Consider the following 21546-nt stretch of genomic DNA (forward strand, 5'->3'; position numbering starts at 1 on the left):
TGCTTTCAGTTGTGCTGTTAATTCTCTAGTGTGACTATTGTCCTGTTTATTCATGTGGGCACTTAGTGCTCACACTTTCCTCTTAGCCGTGCTTTCAAAGTGTCCCATAAGTTTGAATATGTTTTGTTTTCATTCTCATTGAATTCTAGAAAGTCTTTAATTTCTTTTTTTTCTTCCTTGAGCCAGGAAGGGTGCAATTGTATATTATTCAATTTCCATGAGTTTTTAGGGTTTTTACAATTTGTGTTGTTGAATTATAACTTAAAAGCATAGTGATCTGATAAGATACAGGGGATATTCCTATTTTTTTTGTACCTGTTGAGTTTTGCTATGTTGCCAAGTATGTGGTCGATTTTAGAGAAGGTTCCATGTGGCACTGAGAAGAAGTTATATTCTTTTGTGTTTGGATGGAATGGTCTACAGATGTCTGTTAATCCCAATTGGGTCATAACATCTATTAGTTCCTTTATTTCTTTGTTAAGCTTCTGTCTGGTGGTCTTGTCTAGTGGTGAGAGAGGTGTGTTGATGTCACCCACTATAAGTGTGTGAGGTGTTATGTGTGATTTCAGTTTTTGTAATGTTTCTTTTATGAATGTAATGTGGATACCTTTGTATTTGGGCCACAGATGTTCAGAATTGAGACTTCATCTTGATGGATTTCTCCTGTGACGAATATGAAATAACATCCATTATCTCTTTTGATTGTTTTTAGTTTAAAGTCTAATTTGTTAGATATTTGGTTCATTACCCTGCTCTTTTCTTTGGTCCATCTGATTGGAAGACCTTTTCTGCACCTTTAACTCTGAGGTACTGTCTATCCTTGAAGTTGAAGTGTATTTCCTGTTTGCAGCAGAAGGATGGATTCTGTCTTTGTATCTATTCTGTTAGCCTGTGTCTTTTTATAGGCGAGTTAAGACCATTAATACTGTGGAATATTAATGACCATTGATTGTTTATTCTTGTTTGATTTGGATTTGTTGGTGGTGGTGTTATCGTATGTGGGTTTCCACCCCTTTTTTCTTTTGGCTGTTGGTAAAGTGGGATTATCTATTGCCTATGTTCTTGTGGGTTCAGTTAACTTCCTTGGGTTGGAATTTTCCTTCCAGAACTTTCTGTAGGGTTGGATTAGTGCATATGAATTATTTACATCTGGTTTTGTCATGGAATATCTTGCTTTTTCCATCTACAGTGATTTAAAGCTGTGCTTGGTATAGTAATATGTGCTGACATCCCTGGTCTCTTAGTAGAATATCTATCCAGGACCTTATGACTTTCAGAGTTTCCATGGAGAAGTCAAGTGTGATTCTGATAGGTTTTCCTTTATTTGTTACTTAGCTTTTTTCCTTTGCTGCTCTCAATATTCTTTCCTTATTCTGTATGTTTGGGGTTTTGATTATTATGTGGGGAGGGGACTTTTTTGTGGTCCACTCTGTTTGGTGTTCTGTAAGCTTCTTGTACTTTCATTGGCATGTCTTTCTTTAGGTTGGGAAAGTTTTTGTTGAATATGTTTTCTGCACCTTTGATGTGGGTTTCTTCGCCTTCTTCTATACCTGTTATTCTTAGGTTTGGTCTTTTCAAGGTGTCCCATATTTCCTGGATATTTTTTGTTAGGGGTTTGTTGGGCTTAAGATTTTCTTTAGTTGATGAATCTATTTCTCTTAGTGTATCTTCAATGCTGTGATTCTCTCTTCCATCTCTTGGATTCTGTTCATTATGCTTGTATCTGTAGTTCCTGATCATTTACTCAGCTTTTCTATTTCCAGCATTCCTCCAGTTTCTGTTTTCTTTATTGTCTCTATTTCAGTTTTCAGGTCTTGAACTGTTTCCTTCATTTGTTTGATTGTTTCCTCTTGGCTTTCTTTAGGAGATTTGTTGATTTATTATTTTTTATTTGTTTTACCTTCCATTTCTTTAATGGATTTTCTCACAACCTCTATGAGGGCCTCTTTCATTTTCATGTTTTTGTGTTTAAGGGGATTCTCTTATGTTTCATTTGTGTTGTAATGTTCAGGTCTTGCTGGTATAAAGTCCCTAGACTCTGGTTGTGTCATAATGGTTTTTCTGTTGTATATGTTTTTATATTGTTGTCTTCCCATCCTTTCTTCCAGTGGATACAGATGGAGTTTCTTCCTGTCCTAGTGGGCACTGGTCCAAGTTTCTCTTCTGGTGGGTACAACCAGGTCCAAAACTCCTATGGCTCTCTTCTTCCCGTCAGTGGTGACGGGAGTAGTACTGGGATGTTGGTAGACCTGGATGGGCTGTTCTGCAGGAATGGGTTCCCCTATGCAATTCCCAAGCCTCAGGAGGCTGTGAGCAGGGCACTGGAAGGTGGGCTACAAACAGGCCATGCTTGTGGAGGTGGGGCTGGTATGCTGGTAGTCTCTGGATGGGCTGCACATCTGGGAGGGGTTCCCCAGTGTGCAGTCCCCAGGCCTCAGGGGGCTCACCATCTATATTATTTTTATCCCTTTGTCCTTTCTAGTACATTTTCATTTCTCCCAGATTAATTTTACCAAAATAACATATGCCATATGTGTCCAAAATTAAACAGTATAATCTGACTCTGAACAACATTTTAATGTATAAGACACGACAGAAATAGAATGATTATAGTTCACTTTCACAAAAGCGAGGTTCATTAATTTCTAGTTTCATGTTTACAGAAGTAAAATATATAGGTAGGTAGAGGAAGGGATGGTTGAGAGAAGATAGCGGAAGATGCTTCACAGAGAAGGCTGCCCCTGAGAAGTCAAATGATAGGTCATTATACAAAAGGTGGAAGAGTTTCCTGACAGATAGTAAGACATGTAACTGTAGCATATTAAGTCATGGGGCAATACACCTTAACAATAATTTGGTGCTGTTGAAGAAACATAAGCTGGACAATTACATATGAGTTGTAGATGGGAAGTGGATAAAAGGAGGCTGTGAAACATCTTGTGTCACACTATAGAGACTAGAGTAGAATATTTTGTAAGTGAGAAGAAACTATTAAGGCAAGTACACTTATGGGTGATTTGTTTGGAAAGGATGATATGTGGTCACTGCAAAAGATGAGTGTTGAGGGTTGCAACACAGAAGTCAAACACGTTAGCTATAAGATTGTTGTCTAAGAGAGACTTAGGGGGAGCTCAACAATAATATTGGTAATGGTGATGGAAAAGATAATGTTTTTCCCTGAATGAATAGAGGCCTAAGAAGGAGAAGGGAGTCTGAGAGTGGTCAGGGTTTAGAACCTGTGGGTGAGCTATCACTCCAAGTAGATACCCCAGGTTACAACAGTGTTCTCTCCATGATGGCCTTATTTATTATTTGTACTGGAAATACAGAGTCTCTTTATAATCCTGAACTTTTAAGTTTCCTGCTTCTTTAAGCCATCCTTTTTAGGTTTTGTGTGTATGTGTGTGTGTGTGTGTGTGTGTGTGTGTGTGTGTGTGAATACCATGCCTTTTAGGTAAGAAATATAGGCTTACATTCCACTGAGGTACCAAGCTACTGTCCCAAAGTGACTGTTAATTATACTCTGATTTGCAGTAGCTACAGTTCTCAGAATTTTACAAGTATAAGTTACTTGAAGTTACATACTTCCTTACATAAGTGTTGATGTACATTATCAAAATTTTGGTGACATTTTATGACAACGATGTTTATGTCATTGTCTTAGTTAGCATTTCTATTGCTGTGATAAAGCACTGTTACCAAAAGCAAGTTGGGGAAAGATGGGGTTTATTTCATTTACACTTTCGCATCACAGTCCATCATCATTAGAAAAGTCAGGGCAGGAACTCAAGGCAGGAACTTAGAGAAGCAGTGCTGGAGGAGAGCCGCTCATGGACTTGCAATCCTCATGTTTACTTTTCTGGTTTTCTTATGATTCAGGACCGTCACCCCTGGAGTGGTACTGAACTCTTGTGAGCTGGGCCCACTCATATCCATCATTAATCAAGAAAATGTCCTCCAGATCTGCCTACAGGCCATCTTCTGGAGCCATTTTCTCAATAGATATTCCTCTTCTCAAATAAATTTATCTTGTGTCATGATGACAAAAACTAAATCAATTGACCCCTTGTCAACTTGACATACAGTGTGTCCATTATTAAACCATAACCTTTCCTTTTTTGTTTACCACCAAGATCTCATATTGATTTAAACTTCACAAATATAAAATGCACTCCAACTTTTAAGAGTCCAACACTTTTTAAAAATTCAAACTTACCTTTAAAATTTAAGTCTCTTTAAAATATCCATAACTTTTCCAAAGTTCAAAATCCCTCTAATGTATCCAAAATATCTGTCAAATATCAAAAGTCTCTCTAAAGTTTCAAATTTATAACTTTGGACTTATGTAAAATTAAAAATAAGTGACAGACTCTCTTATTACACAATGAAAGAGCCATGACACAGCTGCAATCAGACCAAAGCCAAACCAAAATTCAACAGTGTAAAAAGTTCAGTGATAGATGCCTGAGACCCATTCATGATCTTCTGGACTCCAAATGGCCTTGATAGCTCCATTTTTCTATCTCTTTGATTCTCAATATACACAGCTTATCTCCTAGGCTTAGGTAATCTTCACTTCACAGATGCTAGCGTCCTGGGTTGTTATCTCATGGTACTTGCATCTCCCAAATGCTGGTATCTCTTTGGCAATTTTGTTGAACCTTCAATAGTAGCCTCTCCTGGCTCTCTTCAGAGACTTTAACACTGACACATGGTGCCACGCCTCAACTTCTTTCACTGATTCCTTCAATTAAGGGGCTTCTAACAGAGGATACATGTTAACCAATGACCTCTCCTGGTCTCTCTTCAGGGATTCCACTTGAGCCACACAATCCACATCCTCAGCTCAGTCACTCTCCATGACCTTACTGTGATCTAATAACATTTTATGACTAGGATATATACTAGAATTCAGTACCACCTGGGTGACTCTTTACATTTTATTGAGTTACCAGTATGAAATGCAGCTTCAGCCCTACCTGGACCATGATTCATGTATATTGACCATAAGAAAATACTATCCTTGGTGATACTCTGGTTTAAATTTTTATTTTTATTATTTAAAAATAGGTAAATGAAATACTTAATAATAGAATATCACCTACCCTATCCTTGAAGAACTAAATTATATCCATATTATCTATACTTATTTGGAATGCAATGTTTGCATTTCTCTTGGTACAGACCATGAGTAATGCTTAGACACTAATTATAAAGTTCTCCAGATGCATTCTGCTGCGTCACTGCATCTCAAAATTTACTTTTGGATTTTTTTCTCTTTTGTGAGCATTTCTTTTCTTCTTCTCTTTCCCAACATAAGCGCTGTGCTCTGTTCCTCTTTCCTGTGTTTCCATCCCTGTGCTCAGAATACAGCTGGGGAAGGCTTCCTATTCTTCAGTTATCGCCAATGCACAAGGCTTATCAGTTTCTCTTCGTATGAAGCTATCACTGCCTCTTTTGACAAAGTCCTGAAGGATCCATTTGCGCCAACACCTCGCTAACAATTGTTTACATTTCTACCCATAAGAACAAAGCACCCTACTTTCTCCCAGAAGACTCAAGAATATTTACTGCTCTTCAGTGTTCCCAAGAGCACCCTCCTTGCTCATGGTACTTATAAGCACATCCGTTCTTCTAGTTGCTCCTCTGGTCCTCCTGCCCTGCCACAGATGTCTCTGTTGACTCCATAGGCACCTTTCTCCCATATGCTTCATCTGTTCCCGATGTGATCCAGATGCCTCGAATTTCCTTCCAGGGAAACCCGGGATCTATAATAGGATCTTTATAAGCCATCCCCGGTGAGCCATCTTTCTGTCGTTTTGCCTGAGTTTGTTGTATTTCTCCCTAATGTGCTACAGGTGCATATGGCTCTTCTTCTTGGTGCAGATGTGCAGAGCTTCCTCCGTCTGTTCCTGTCCCACGGCTGATCTATGTGCCCCTGGTACACCTTTTTACCTCCCACAGTGACCACTTATTTTCTTTCTTCATTGCATGCATCTACCAATATCCTCATTTTGGGAGCTCACACCACCTTAGGGGAAGAAGAGACACCTCTATTTTCCCCAGTTTAGACACATTTGACTTTTTCTTACTGTGTAAAATTGGGCTTTGCTTCTCAGCACTGTCTTTTTATAAACTTGATGTTTCAAATGGGTCGCTACTGCTTTGCCTTTTTTTTGAAACACATGTTATTATTTCCTGTTCTTTCAAATTCATTATAGTATAAGACAAAGACTTACTCAGAGTTCAGGAGAAGTGAGGCTTAGCTCTGAATCTTGTTTTTCAGAACACAGAAGACAGAGCATGCTGACTGTTTAGTGGAGTATAATTTCATGTCTGAGTTTTTGGACAAATGGGGTTTCTTGTGTGGCAATCTGTGTTTATCAGGACACACAAACAGCTCTGTTGGTCTGCAATTTCCCTGGTCTGTAGTTCTTTGTTGTCATAAACTAGCTAGGCTGACTTTTTCTTGATGAGCCCTTAGTAAAATGCATTGTCTTCCCTCCCATTTTCCATGGTGATGCAGCCCTCAGTATTTCATGATTTACTTGCCTCTCAGTGAAAGTCAGCATTTTGCTGCAGGGATATGATACAGTCCCCAAGGCTAAGCATGACTGATCCTCTCATGGAGGTTGTTTGCCTTAAATTTGTGACAATTTCCTTTAAATGATCACAATGCTGCTATTTATCCTTCATGACAGTTCTAATAGATAATTGTCTCCAGAATTATGCAATATATTGTGGCATGGTGGTGTATTTCTGTAATTTCAGCACTTGGGAAATGGTGCCCAGTGAGTTTGAGGCCAGCGTTTGTCACATGAGACCCTGTCTTGATAATATAACTAAAAATGGAATCATACGATATAAATCATATTCATTAACCTCTTTGATCACCTGCCAGGTCTTCTACCTGAGTGTCTATATTTGTAACAACTCTACCTGAAACACAGCATCCTTTCTTCTTTGGTTCAGGAAATACTTCTGAACAGTTGTCCTCATCACCTTCAGTGCTAAAAAGGGAACTTGTTTTCTCCTTAGGAACGATTTTATAGAACCTGAGTCCCACTTCAGCTTTTGCCTCTGTGACTGGCATTGATTTAACTAGAAGAGCTAACTGGTTAAATTGTTTTCATTCTAGCTAATACCTAATATTTCTTTTTCAGACCATGAGTCCTTTAGTATTTTTCTACACCAAGATTAAAATATTTCTGTTGTTGTTACTTCTGAGAAATACAGATTCACAGGACTGGAGACAGAGCTTAGGATCTCACAAATGTCAGGCAAAAACTCTGACATTAAACTGTGCCCATATACCTGTTCTACTTTTTTTGGTTCTTGGAGACAGGGTTTCTTTGTATTGTTTTGGAGGCTGTCCTGGAAATCGCTCTGTAGGCCAGGCTGGCCTTGAACTCACAGAAATCCACCTGCTTCTGAGTGCTGGGATTAAAGGCGTGTGCCACCAACGCCCAGATCTGTGCTAGTTTTTATTTTGATACAGGTTCCAACTTAATTGCGCAGGTGAGTCTTGACTAGTCCTGTGACTCAAACAGGCCGTGAACCTTCAATACTCCCGTTTCAGCTTCATGAGCAGCTGGGATTGCAGGCCTGATCTATCAAGCCTATTGTTTTTCTTTTAAATACTTATTCTGTGAATATTTATTGAGCACATAAAATTAGTTATCATGCACACCTGGTGCCACTTGTGCTGGGTGGGTCGAAGAGTCACAGGCCTGTGTGGTACCTTGTGGCACTGAGAAGTTGGGTGCTTTTATGGTGAGAGAACATGATGGTGGGAGAGAGAGAGAGAGAGAGAGAGAGAGAGAGAGAGAGAGAGAGAGAGAGAGAGAGAGAGAGAGAGAGAGAGGCATAATGCTGTTGAGAGAGAGGCAGATCGGGAAAGGGAAAGGCAGTGAAGAACAGGTTGATGTGGGTGGCCTCCTTGCCACCTGGGTTCATGGAGATGTCCTGGCCTGAGCTGCTGCTGAGGGTCATGTCTGGGTTTCTGCCCCTACTGCAGCCAGGGTCTATGTTGATGTCCATGACTTCTGTTACCACCAAAGGCCATGCAGATGCCTGGAGTCTGGGTTGATGCCTGAGGCCATTTTGTGTGTGAGGGTCATTCTGCCACCCGGGTCTCACAGATCTGAGTGGCCTGCACATTGCTACCTAGGGCCATGGTGACATCCAGTCCAGGCTGCGGCTGGAGGGCCATGTTTGGGTCTGTGGTCCTACTGTAGCTGGGGTCTGTGTTGATGTCTGTGGCTCCTGTTATCATCAAAGGCTCTGCAGATATCCTGGGTCTGGGCCTACACATACAGCCATGTTGTTATCCGAGGCTCATCTGCTGTTGGGCCCATGCCAATCTGAGTGGCCTGAGCTGCCATCTGGGGCCATGGTGATGTCCAGGTCCAAGTTGCTGCTGAGGTTCAAGTTGTTTGGATCCATGGTCCTGCTGAAGTCTGTGTTGATGTCTGTTGTCCATGTCACTTCAGGGGCTATGCGAACCACATGTGTTGAAGTCCAAGGACAATGCTAAGCTGACCCTGCCCCTCACTGGCTTTGGGAGAGCTAGCCCTACCCACCCCCAGCCCAAGGATAGTGTACAATCCCCTCTCCCACTGCCAGGCTGGCCCTGCTACTCATAGGAGAACTAACCCTCCCACTTGAGAAAGCTGGCCCCATCCCTCACCACAGGTGTGGTAGAGCTTGCTCCACCCCTTGTTTTAGAAGTGTTTTCCCAGTGGCTCAGACTGACCTACTCAGCTACCACCCAGGCTTTCATCTAGGGCTTTGAGTTGGCATGCCCCAACATCTACCCCATCTATGACCTGTTGGAGCACACAAAGGGACTGGCCCTGTTTAATCACAGCCACAGGATCTCCATGACTCTGAACAATAGCAGTGTATTCCAAAGGTGCTTTAGTGAGAGTCCAGTATTGATGGTGTACCAGAAGCCAAAGGCCTTGAACCTGACCAACAACTTATTGCACAATGAAAGTTTGCACTTAAATCTGTTTGAAAGAAACGGTCTTTTGCACGACAAGCCACAGCTGCCACTGCCATCAAGACAAACAAAGAGGTGACAGAGAGTAGGGAAAGACAGAGGAGCAAACTGATTTTTGTTTGTTTTTATTTTGCTTTTTGTTGTTGTTTTTTTTTGTCTTTCATTTTTTAATTATTATTTTTAACTTTTATTTTAGTTTTATCACTTTAAAAGTTTTCTTTTGTTGGGAGGCTGCTACAAGGGTGAAGGGCAGCTATGGAACAACTGGGAAATGAGTCGGTTTGGGTTCCGTGATGTGAAATTCCCAAAGAATCAATAGCAGTTATCTTAAAAAAAAGTCTTAAATTCCTAGGAGTGCAATATAGAAACGAAGAGATGTGCTCTATAAATTTTACACCTCAGACAAGGAGACAAACAGTCAATTATGAAGTAAAATGTAGGTCATAGATTGACAGTGTTAAGTTCTTATGGGGGATGCAGAAGGAAGCGGTGATAGGAAATGTATGGGCATGTATTACTGTGTGCTTGAGGAGAGACGCTGCAACTTTAGGTAAAAGTCCAGGACGTCATCACCAGGACAGTGACATTTAAGGGATGAGTCAGGTATGCTTATTTCTGGGTAAATGGAAGCCCACATGAAGGGAACAGGCACTCCAAAGGGCCAACCTGGGAGTATAGCCAGATGTGGGTGGGAACCTCGGAGGGCATCATGGATTGTAGCTGATGAGGAGCAAAGCATGAGAACATGAAGTTAGCTGTATGATTAGGGTTCCTATGGGGAAATTCTTTGGAAGGCACTTTATACTTTACATAATCTATATTGTGAGTTTAATAGCGCATAATCCCCATTCTTTATGAGCTGATGAAGAGTGGTTTTTATCACTTTCTGAGTATCTCAAACTTTCCCCCAATTGTCCTTGCATCCCAGCCCCTATCCTCCTCTCTTTCATTCACCTGCATTTGTTTTCCTTTCTCTGTCCCATGACATTGCAATTTTTATATCATGATTTATTTCTCAGTTAGGGTTTCTATTGCTATGGTGAGATACCATGACCAAAAAGCAAGCTGGGGAGGAAAGGGTTTATTTAGCTTACACTTCCACATCACCAAAGGAAGTCAGGACAGGAACTCAAGTAAAACAGGAACCTGGAGGCACAAGCTGATGAAGAAGCCTTGGAGGGGTGTTGCTTACTGGCTTCTGGCTCTCTCTGCCTGCTTCCTTATAGAACCCATGACTACCAGCTCAGGGATGTCACCAATCACCCTGGGCTGGGCCCTCCCCCACTGATCACTAATTGAGAAAATGTCTTACAGCTGGATGTCAAGGCGGCATTTCCTCAGCTGAGTCTCTTTCCTCTTTGATGACTCTAGCTTGTGTTAAGTTGACACACCAAACCAACTAGTACTACTTATCTTAATAAAGATGATATAGCCTCAGTTTATGACGATTTTCTTCCATTTGCCAAGATAAGTTCTCTTATTGCTAAGGTTATTCCAGTGTATCATTTTCAGATTTCTTATTCTCTTTTTTTATGTTCAGGTACATGCTGGGATTTGAAACCAGGGGTCTGGATAGGTTAGGCAATAACTCTGCCACCCACAATCCTAATTCAATTCCAAATCACTCAAGAACATGGATACTTGTATATTTGCTGTAGGATGACTAGAGGGGTCCTTTTTATCTTCATGTACTTTATAACCATGCTGTAATTTCCAAGTGTTCCTATTCTTTAGCCCTCCAATCCATCACTTAATCACACAACATACATTACATTTTCCTTGGGTTATAGCTCCCATTTATACTTTATAAAAGGTAGCTTCTCCAGAGAGGGGCATCTTTCTCTTTACTCTTCTCATATATATACATATATATATATATTCCATTGTTTTCTCTTGTCTATAATTAAAGAGCAAGATGAGTGTATGAGTCCAGACAAGGAGAGCTGTGAAGGACTGTCTAGAGGACACACACTCTACAGTACACATAGAAACAATGCTTCCTTCTTGTCCCCTCACATATAGGTAGCATGTATGGACTCATTATCATGTTGTCATCTGTCCAATGTACATGGTCTACAGATAGTTTCTTATACTGAATAGTAACAGTGACCATGAATTCACAAGAGGTATATTACTACAATGACTCTGCACCTTCTGTCACCTAAAGGATTTCACAATTGTGCTTCCTGTGTGGGAAATTTCTGGAGAACTCCAGATCTTCTCTGTTTCCTTGTGTCCTAGTGAGATGCTTTCCTGATAGTAGGTGTAACTTGACAGGAACCCAACACTCTCTAATGTAGATGTATCCATCTACATTTTATTTATATTTATATATTATTTATATTTGCATTTTATTGACTCTTGGAGATGTTTATGAACCTATGTTAAGAGTCATCTCTCTTCTTCTTGAAATCCACTGTGACACCTAAAGCAACATGTCTCTGAAGTCAGTGCTCAATAGTATATTCTAAAGTGTTCCTATAGCATGATACCCTTTACCAGTCTTTACAAATCTTTCATGTACCACCTTTACACACTGGAAGCATTTGTGTGTCATCTCATATAATTCTGTAACTATCTTTACTAAATAATATTTATTGTTTTTTGTACTAAGGATTAAACCTAGAGCCAAACATGCCAGACAAGCAATTTACCTGAGAGTTCTAGCTTCAGCCTCTTTGTAATTTTGAGACAGGATCTCACTAACTTGCCCAGGCTGGTCTTGAGCTCTACTGTAGCCCAGGGACTACTTGAATTTGTGATTCTGCCCCAACTTCCCAAATAGAGGAGATTACAGGCTACAATGCCCGGCTTGGGTTACTTTCTACTTAAGGTAGATTTCTAACTTGGATTTAGTTTCTAGGCTATGATATGTGCTTCCGACTTGTTTTTCTTTCCAGACAGTAGCATCTCTATTAGCAAATACTCAGAGTTATATGTGTGCATTCATTGCTGAGCATTTGATATTACACAGTTTTCCTTAATGTTTTTATTTCCAAGTTGATTCTTCTATCAGTCTAATAGAATATGCTGTTGTAGCCTTACATTTCTTGAAGTAAAAAGAAATCTGATTTTTCTTTCCTTTCCTTCCTTCCTTCCTTCCTTCCTACCTTCCTTCCTTCCTTCCTTCCTTCCTTCCTTCCTTCCTTCCTTCCTTTCTTTCTTGCTTAGTTTTCTTTAGGTTTTCAAGACAGGATTTCTCTGTGTAGCTCTGTAAGCTAGACTGGCTTGGAACTCACAGAGATCCACCTGCCTCTGCCTCCTGAGTGCTGGCATTAAAGATGTGCACCTCCCCACTATATAAAATTTGAGGTTTTTAAAAAAGGTTCTGAACTATTTGTGGGTTTTTTTTTTGTGAACTACCCTTTTCACCTTTGATTCTGGTAGTTTTTTCTTCCTTGTGCAGAGAGACTATATTAAAATTGGTAGCCCTTTGTCATGTATGCTGTAAAAGTATGTCTTATAAATTGTCCTTTATATTCCCTCATGATGACTTTTGGTACAGAAACCTTGCATTTGGCAAATTTGTGGAATTATTTTTACACATGAATGCCCAAAATGCATTCTGTATCAAAGCAAACATCAACAGTCATTGAATTCTCTTTTTACTTTCATTTATTTTTTAATTTTAATATCTATCACCCTTTGTACTGATTTGAATTTGTAAAGGCAGAGAGAGAAAAGTCTCTTTATCCAAAAATGGCCCCCCAGTGTTTTCTTTAGTCTACTACTCTCCACAGATCTGTTTAATGTCTTAAGTTTCGTAGGCATTTGTTTTGTTGAGTCCTTACATGTGTAATATATTCATGTTTCACCGTTTTCTTTTGTTTATATTTTGCCTATTCAACTCACCTTTCTCTATTTGATTTATTTCCCCCATCAAAAATGCAGATGCCTTTTTGGCATTTGCATGGGACGTTATATTTCTGTACTCCTGTATTCTTTGCCTTTCTCTCCTTATTTTTTTTTTACTATAGAGTTGGAAGACTTATCTACCCTTGTGTCTAATGAAGTCCTGGGTATCCCACATGACTCCATTTATTTCTACCTTTCCTTAAGCTCTTTTCTGTCTTCCTAAATGGTTTAATTGTTACACATTGGTTGCATCTCATTCTGGCTTTTCTTATGACTCTGAAATATAGATTCTGCTGATGTGAGACTTAGGTTGCTCTTCAATTTTCATTTTTTACATTGGCCTCCTATTACTCTTTTTGTCTATGCTGTGGTGTCACATTCACTGACTCGGAGTCCCATTCACCCTCCTGGCACTGTCACAGAGGTTCAAGTCCCTGCCTTGCCATGCTGGATGTCTGAGTGCTTGCTCGACTTCATTGGTATTATAATGTCTTTGACATTTGAATCGCTGTAGCTACATTCTCAATTTAGGCTGCAGAGTGCTGTCATTTTGTCAGCAGATGATCCTGTCCCTTTGTATCACACTTTGTTTTCCAGCCATGTAAAGTCCTCCAGGCTGGTTACAAGTCCCTTTACATATCTCAGGTACTTCATTCTACTTCAATTTCTAGCCTACATGTAGCCATAATCTTTTTGTTTATTTGTACCAGGCAACTCATGTGGTTTAAAATAGTTTCCTTTTGTTCCTCTTCAGGTGTGCTTGCTTTTGTTCTTTACACTCTTGAGAGAAATGGGTTTTCTCTTCTCTATGCACTTCTCCCTATTTTGTATTTCACTCTTCAGTAAATGGTGGTTTTATCCTTACTTTCTTGCTTCTTTTCTCTCTTACTTATATTTTTAAAAAACTGTACAGTGAACTCTTATCTCTCACATCTCAATTTTCTTTTTATGCTGTGTCTCTTGCCACTGTGTATCTAGGGATGATTATATTGTTTTGTTATCCTGTACTTGTTGTTTCGATAAAATTGAATAATCTTTGCTTTTGATGAACAACTTACATTTCCTTTGAGAACTACAGTAAATACTCTTTTTTGTGTTCAATTTTTAAAGTGGTGGTCAGTCTGCTTTTGTTTTTGTTTCCCATAAAGCTTTTATTTTCCTTAGCCTTTAGTTTCTTACATCTGTTATACTTTGTTTTCCACTATGCTTTATAAGACCTGTATTTTTTGTTATAAGTGGGTGAAGCATTTATCTTATTATAGATTTTATGTACACAAATATTTTACACTTAAACACTGAATTGCCTTGGCAAATTAAAAAACAGCATTCAGTGTACATTTTCAGAAGTTATTTGCTAATCAATATATCAAGAAGTAAAAGGAATAGCATAGAAAGTTCAGAAAGCAGATCAACCCGGACTAGGTCAACTAGAAAGGATTTGGGGGCTACTTAAGTTTAGTTAATTAAGTTAACTTGAGAGCTCTGCTGCTTTTCAGGTTGTGTGAGAAAATGCCAGATACCACAATCTGTCCCTTATGGTTCAAGAAGAGTGCTTCAGTTTGGGAGACACCAAAGTGAAATAAGTCAAAGACTATAAGGCTCTGACAATCACTAGAGCATTACAGGCCATTTGTTTCAATATAGAGAAAATTGAACTGAAAATGACCCTTAGAACCCTTCCAACAAGGAGAATCTTGATGAAGGATTGCCTCAATAAATTCCAAATGGTCAAAGAGCATCATTTTCAGTTCTATTATCAGACTTATTCTTAATTTGTATAGCTTTGTCTCCATGTCTTCATTTTTAATCTCTTATGTTTAATTCTGTAGATTAAGTAACAGAGTTCATTAAAATGTTATGTGATACAATATAAAAATTGCCTATTTTCAAGGACGTAAAAGGGGCTTATTGCTTCCGTTGGAATGTTTTCCTCATGTTATCATTATTTGTGGCTTCTTAAGATGAGCAAGAGAGGTCAGAGGTAGCATGCTGAGTCTGTCTTGACTCGTGATGGCCTTTCCCAGGCATTCATTTCTCATGCTAAGCTGCAAGGTTACCTGGTTTCTTGAACCATGAGTTGAAAAGATCCTTATAAATTACAAGTTTGTGTTATTCAGTTATAATAGTAGAAAAGTGACTTAGAAATTTATATAGAAGCAAATAACTGAGCTAATATTGAGAAAGTAAAAATGAAAAATGAAGTGTAAGATGTAAAAAATAATGCATCTCCAAAGGTATATGAATTCAGATAGCACAAACATAGATAGTAGATCTGTAAAATAGGTAGAAAAGTGCATGGTACTTGAACAGTACAGACAACTAGAAGAGAAGAAAACATTCTAAAGTATAACTCTCTGAGAATAAAGAAAGACAGCCACTAGCATTAGGTAAAGAAATCAGTGACGAGCGTTTCTACATACTGTTTAGTTTATCCAAGCAATATGGAGTGTGCATTACATCTCACTATTTTCGAGGCCTGAGATATGATGACAAAGAAGACAATTAATAACTTCATTCCAGTGAAGAGTAGGTTGGAATAACAACTCAATAAAACCAAAAGGTAACCAAAGGGCAGACATTAAATATTGGAAGGGCTGTGAACAAATGAAATGGTGTGATATGACAGAGATGCCTAAGGGAGCACATTAGTTTTGGGGTTTAAGATCTGTGTGTAAATGATGAGATGATGCTAGTCACATGGTGATCTATAAAGAAGTATATTCCCAACAACTGGAGTCATATCTGGGCAGAGCATGGGGTAGAGATAGGCATGCTTGTTTTCTATTTGTGTCAAAAGTGTTCATGGGTGTGTGTGCTAGGAAATGATGTCACAGAACAAGCTTCTTGCCACGAAGAACATTGCTAGTCACAGTAAACTGCTTCCCATAGCTGGATGTCAAGCCCTTGTTCGAATGCTGAAAACTTTTTTTGTTGTGTGTTTTTGTTTTGTGCTTTTTCGAGACAAGATTTCTCTGTGTAACAACGCTGACTGTCCTGGAACTCTCTCTGTAGTCCAGCCTGTCCTCAAACTCAGAGATCTGTCTGCTTCTGCCTCCTGAGTGCTGGGATTAGAGGCATGTGCTACCACCACTCAGAATGATGTACACATTTTTTAAAGTTTAGTTTTTTTGTAACATTTCTGTTTGAAACTCATATACTTCATTTTTACTTCTCTCATTATTTCTCCTGGATTGAACCATATATTTGTTAGGTAATTGCTGCACTACTGAGCTGTATGTCAAGTATCCCCTATTGCTTTTTCTTTCTTTGCTTTAAAATTTGATGCATGGTATCACTCAGTTGTTAAGGCATACATTTTAAACTCTTTTCTTGTTTATGTGATACAATACTCAAACTAAAGCAACCTAGGCAGGAAGGGTTTGTCTTGACTTAAACTTCAAGACTGTAGCCAATCACTACTGAACCTTCTCAGCCGCAGGAGTTAGAGACCATTGTATCTGCAGTCAAGAAGCAGACAATAAAGAATGAATGCTTGTCCCCAACTCACTTTCTCCTTTTTATACAATCCAAGATCTCAAGCCATGGAAAATGGGCAGCTCTTCCCATCCATGTTATCCTAGTAGATAAGCCTCTACACATAAGCAGAGGCTGACCTGACTTAGTCCTTCACTGGCATGCCCAGAGCCTTGTTTCCTAGGTGGACAGATCCTGTCAAAAATGAACCATTAAAACATAAGATTCCTTATATCAGAGGTACTTAACAGTAAGATTCTTTGGCTATTTTGTCAGTCCTTGGACTCCTTAGAAGATCTACTGGCAGGGGTTGCTACTGGCAGAAGTAAAGACCAGCTAGGTCTTTGTCTCAAGCTGTAGGGCCTTTGTGTTAGATCTATAAGGAGAAGTAAAAGCTAGCTGTGTGTCATCTTTATCATCTATCTGTGGTCCACTTTCCTATATTCCTATCTATCAGGAATCTGTGTAACTCCTAGTCGTTCTTCAGAAGCAGCTGTTACTTTTAAGGGCTAGCCATTGGTGCATACCCATAAAGATAGGTGCCCTAGTTTGCATCAATCTCTCATCTCTCAGACCTGAGAGAAAATTAATGACTGACTGACTAGTAAGGATTCAAGATGTTGAACTAAAGAGAATCACAATAAATGTAACCTAAAAACAGGATGAAATTGCTTCTGGAAACAGTTATCATTGTCTAAATTTCACTTATACATGGACCATTTCCAAGAAGTCAGGCAGAAAAGAACTTTAAGAGACCAAAATGTCAAACGGGAAAATTGGCAACTTCTCCGTATTGAATAAGGCATTTAAGACCAACTGATTGAGAGGTGACAGAGGTGACAGAAAGAATGACCTAGACCTGTACTGAAGAGCTGTGATGGGCTAGACACCAAGAAAAAGACAAGTACAAAATACCCCCAGTGGTCAATCGTACCTGGCAAACATAAGTCAAGTCTCCTCCTGAGGAACAGAATGTGACCTGGAGAGTGACAAATTGACAGCATATCACAGTCACCATTTCAGTAAGAAAGTTATAAAATAGACAAGAAGTAAACTAGTTGGCCCCAAATTAGGGGAATAAATATAAATAAACACAGATCAACGGATATTTAAGATACCAATTTGAACTTTAATGTAACTGCACAACATGCATAGGAAAATGTATGTTTAATACTATTTAATGTGTTCATAAAATAAGACATTCAAGACAGATCCAGGATAGATTTACCGGAAGTGTGGGTCTATCAGCTTCCCCTTTGTTGTTTAAATTGACCAATCCTAAAGTAAGGGGAGAAAACCTCATTCCAATCCACCCAAGATCCTTACATCCCCCATCCACTCGGGAGAAGCTGGTCAATGACTTCCTGAGTCTCCCTCTGCTTCTCAGAGCTCTTGCTGTCTGTGTTCCTTGCTGTGCATTTGTGTACATTCTCACCCTTGATAAAATTAGATTTCATTCATCATTTCTGTCTGCCGTGTCAGGGATTTTCCCTGCCTCAGTTGAAAATTTTCCTGGTTTTTAACTTCTTTATTTGAAAATTAAGACATTCAAGATAGGCCCAGGATAGAATTACCGGAAGTGTGGGTAGAAAATTAAACTTCTCTACACCCTTAGACATTAGGTTAAAATCCGTGGAGAAATTCTAGTTCTTTGCCATGAATGTCTCCTTTCCTGGAAATATTAAGTGTCTTTCATCTTACACAATTCTCTGAGTTCCCTGATGTCTTCAAAGACCAGTTTCTTGTTTCTGGTGTGTGTGTGTGTGTGTGTGTGTGTGTGTGTGTGTGTGTGTGTAAGGGTGTGCGTGCTTTCCTTTCTATAGGTTAGTTGTAAAGTCCATCATACCTAGAAGTAAAATCCTCTGTACCTTTTAAAATGATATTGCCATCAATATTGCTTAGTTCTTTTGTATCCTTGACATTGGACTATTATGATTCCAGACATATATCAATATGACCAGGAGCTCTCATCACACTGACGGAAGACTTTTTGAATGCCTGAATATTTGCCCTAGTAACCAATTCCTAATTTTCTGCTTGGATTGGGATGAAAGACATCATGGCAGACATTGTGTTTTCATAATAGTGTTAGAGCATTGATTGCTTTTATATTTATCATCACAGCACACAATTAAATGTTAAAGTACTTAGCAATTCTTCCATTTTCAAATTCTTAGTGGATAAGGAGATATAAAAATAGATTGTCTAATAAAATATTAGAGGCATGGTGATTCTAGAAAGGAACAGTGAGAACATCACATGGAGTAACAGAACATTGGTGATTTAGAGTTCAGGATGCCTAAGGAAGAGAGTGCTGAAAGAAGATGCTCTAGTGATGGACAGGGATTCAGGCTTTGCAAACAAAGTCGAGAGACTGGGCTTTGATATAAAGCCAATGGCAAGTCATTTCAATATTTTTTAAATGACAATTAAAATATAAAGGTTTCTTTGTTTCTTTATTTCAATATGATCAATCTGAGAAAGAAGGAATAAAAGCAGCCAGTTTAGGAGTTCATAACCACTCTTTGTGGATGCACTATGATAAATGGTGAGAAGCAGTTCCATTGGGAACTTCCTTAGGGGTGTAATGGATTTGGTGGCTGTGGTGGTTAATCTTGCTTCTCATTGTGGATGGATGGAGAAGAAAGGATAAAGTTAGTTGGCTGTCTGTATTGAAGCAATAGTTGCCAGTAAATTTCCTGAAACTCATTTCAGTAGAGCAAGAAGCAGACTCAAGAGTGGAGTAAATAGGATACTTTTTGGCAAGGTATGCAAGCACTGATACTGACAACGAAGAGCTCATTCAGGTATGGGATTACAAAGAAGGAGTAAGGCAATAACCAGGAAAGTGTTTTAAATATATCCAGGAAGATCTCTGTTTGCTTATGTGTGGAAAGTATACACTACAATGGTATGAGTTATTTGACATGGGAAAGAAAGAGCAATAGACAATATCATAGGCAAAATAGCCAAAGAAAAGAGAGGAGTGTGGACCTGTAGCTCTTCCAAGTCTAAGGGGCTCCCTGGTGATGACTTTTCTTTGATCTTTGAGGTGGAGTGTGGGACTTTTGCCTGAAGGTAGTGGTGTGATTTCTAAGGACAGTTGTTTTCTGTGGAGGACAGGAGAGAAAGGAAGCAGGGAGCTTTGTGTGAGTTCAGTTAGCAGATTTTCATTTGATTTGCTCATGTTAGGAAGATATGGGAACTAAGGGAATTGAAGAAAAGCATGGTTGATGTAGTGGACCACGAAATCTCAGTGCAGGGCATAATATAATGTATAATATTCTTCAAAGACAGCTTGCTCTGCCTTAAAGGAATCTTCTAATGCCATTTCGTTAAATAGACATACACACTAGTTCATGGGTTGAACTGACATTCTAATACTATGTTCTTCTTAACATGCACTGACTTCTTTATAAGCCAGATTCACCATCCCTGAAGAGCTGTTTAATACACAGCTCCTGCTCTTTGGTACATTTAATACTGATCACATGACAAGACATGTTTGCAAACGTCTATAGTTCACTGCACAAACTCAAGACTGATTTCACAGTGCTTGTGGTTATCAATAAATGCTATTGTTAGTGTGCATGTGAAAGAAAGACAGAGACAGAAAATGTACTCTTCTTGCTGTCATTTTATAAAATAATGTACTCACTTTGGCAGCACATACTAAAATTGGAACTATACAGAGATTATCGTGGCCACTGTACAAGGAAGACATGCAAATTTATGAAATGTTCCATAATTTAAAAAAAACATAATGTACTTACACTGAGAGCAAAATAATATTTTGTGTTTCTTTAAAAGTCACAATCACTTATTAATGTGGCTTGCGCACCTGCTGGGCATGATACAAATTCCCAGACTTAAGCACCAAGACAGCTGTTGCCACATACATTTTTATTCGATGCTTATTGTACAATGCAATGCTTATTACCAAGAAGACACAGACAATTCTATCCTACAAAGCTATCATTTTATCAAAAGGAGTGTGCTAAGATCTAATATTGAATCTAATATTAAATCTATCAACTATCTTTAGGTTGCAGTTTGTGTCTTATTTGACATTGCTGGGTTTTCTTAGCAACTTAAAAGACCCTGCATTTCTCCAGATTACTTTAAATTTTTCGACTTTTATTTTTTAAACATTTTAATTACAATATAATTATTTTATTTTTATACATTTTAATTAAAATACAATTCATCAATTTCCCCTTTGTGTTGCATTCATTGAGCATCTCCCAAGTCCCATCCCTCTAGCTCCTCCCACGCTCCTCATTGTTAACATTTCTTTCTTTCATTATTATGGCTGCATACATATGCATGTGTATATGTATGCTGAAATATATAACTACAATCTGCCTAGTCCATTTTTGTTGTTTGTGTGTATAAGGCTTCAAGGCTGACCTCTTTGTATTGGCTCAACCCCCTAACTGGCTATCCAATACAAAGAGGTCAGCATTGAAACCTTATACACACAGGATCCCAGCACTACACAAAGAACTCCTCTCTGCAGTCATTTGTTGCATACAGTTCTTTGTCTAGTGTTGGAATCCTGTAAGATTATCCCTATTCTGTATTAGTATGTCTATTGATATTGCCATTGTTCAGGGCTTTTTATGCTGTTATTTTTTTTCTTTTGGTTTTTCGAGACAGGGTTTCTCTGTGGCTTTGGAGGCTGTCTTGGAACTAGCTCTTGTAGATCCGGTGGGTCTCGAATTCACAGAGATCCACCTGCCTCTGCCTCCTGAGTGCTGGGATTAAAGGCATGCACCTTATGCCGCTATTTCCATGAGAGACTTTTCATAAAAGGGACTCTGGTGATTTGACTCTGGTAATCTTTCCACCTGCTCTGAATACCCAGAAGTTACTCCTATTGACCACAACAATGACCAGAATGCCAACATATCTACAAAGGTGCAGTAAGTGGCACTCACATGTTTGTAACCAACAGCTGTCTAATTGGACTTGAAGTAGTTCATTCAACAGGAAATCATCCCTGGTACTAGAAACCTAGCCAAGTTCCCAAGCTCCCAGCGACAATGAGGCCATGCATCTTAGAAGGGAGTCTATTACTGGCACTTTCTAGATGAGCACAATTCTTAGTTATAATCTAAATCTTGTGCTTATATTCACGGGAAAGTGAATATAAGCATCAGATAAGCTTCTCTTCACATTAAATCGAGATGATGACAGTAAAACACAATTGG

General features: G+C 39.0%; 1 non-coding gene across 1 annotated transcript; it reads left to right on the forward strand.

Annotated features, from left to right (window-relative positions):
• The first annotated feature begins 19983 nt into the window (after positions 1-19983).
• Positions 19984-20085, forward strand: LOC121137315. Its single transcript, XR_005874574.1, has one exon. It is a non-coding gene; the product is annotated as a U6 spliceosomal RNA (small nuclear RNA).
• Positions 20086-21546: the final 1461 nt, after the last annotated feature.

Source organism: Mesocricetus auratus, unplaced genomic scaffold (assembly GCF_017639785.1).
Source record: "Mesocricetus auratus isolate SY011 unplaced genomic scaffold, BCM_Maur_2.0 Super-Scaffold_100676, whole genome shotgun sequence".
NCBI classification, from domain to species: domain Eukaryota; kingdom Metazoa; phylum Chordata; class Mammalia; order Rodentia; family Cricetidae; genus Mesocricetus; species Mesocricetus auratus.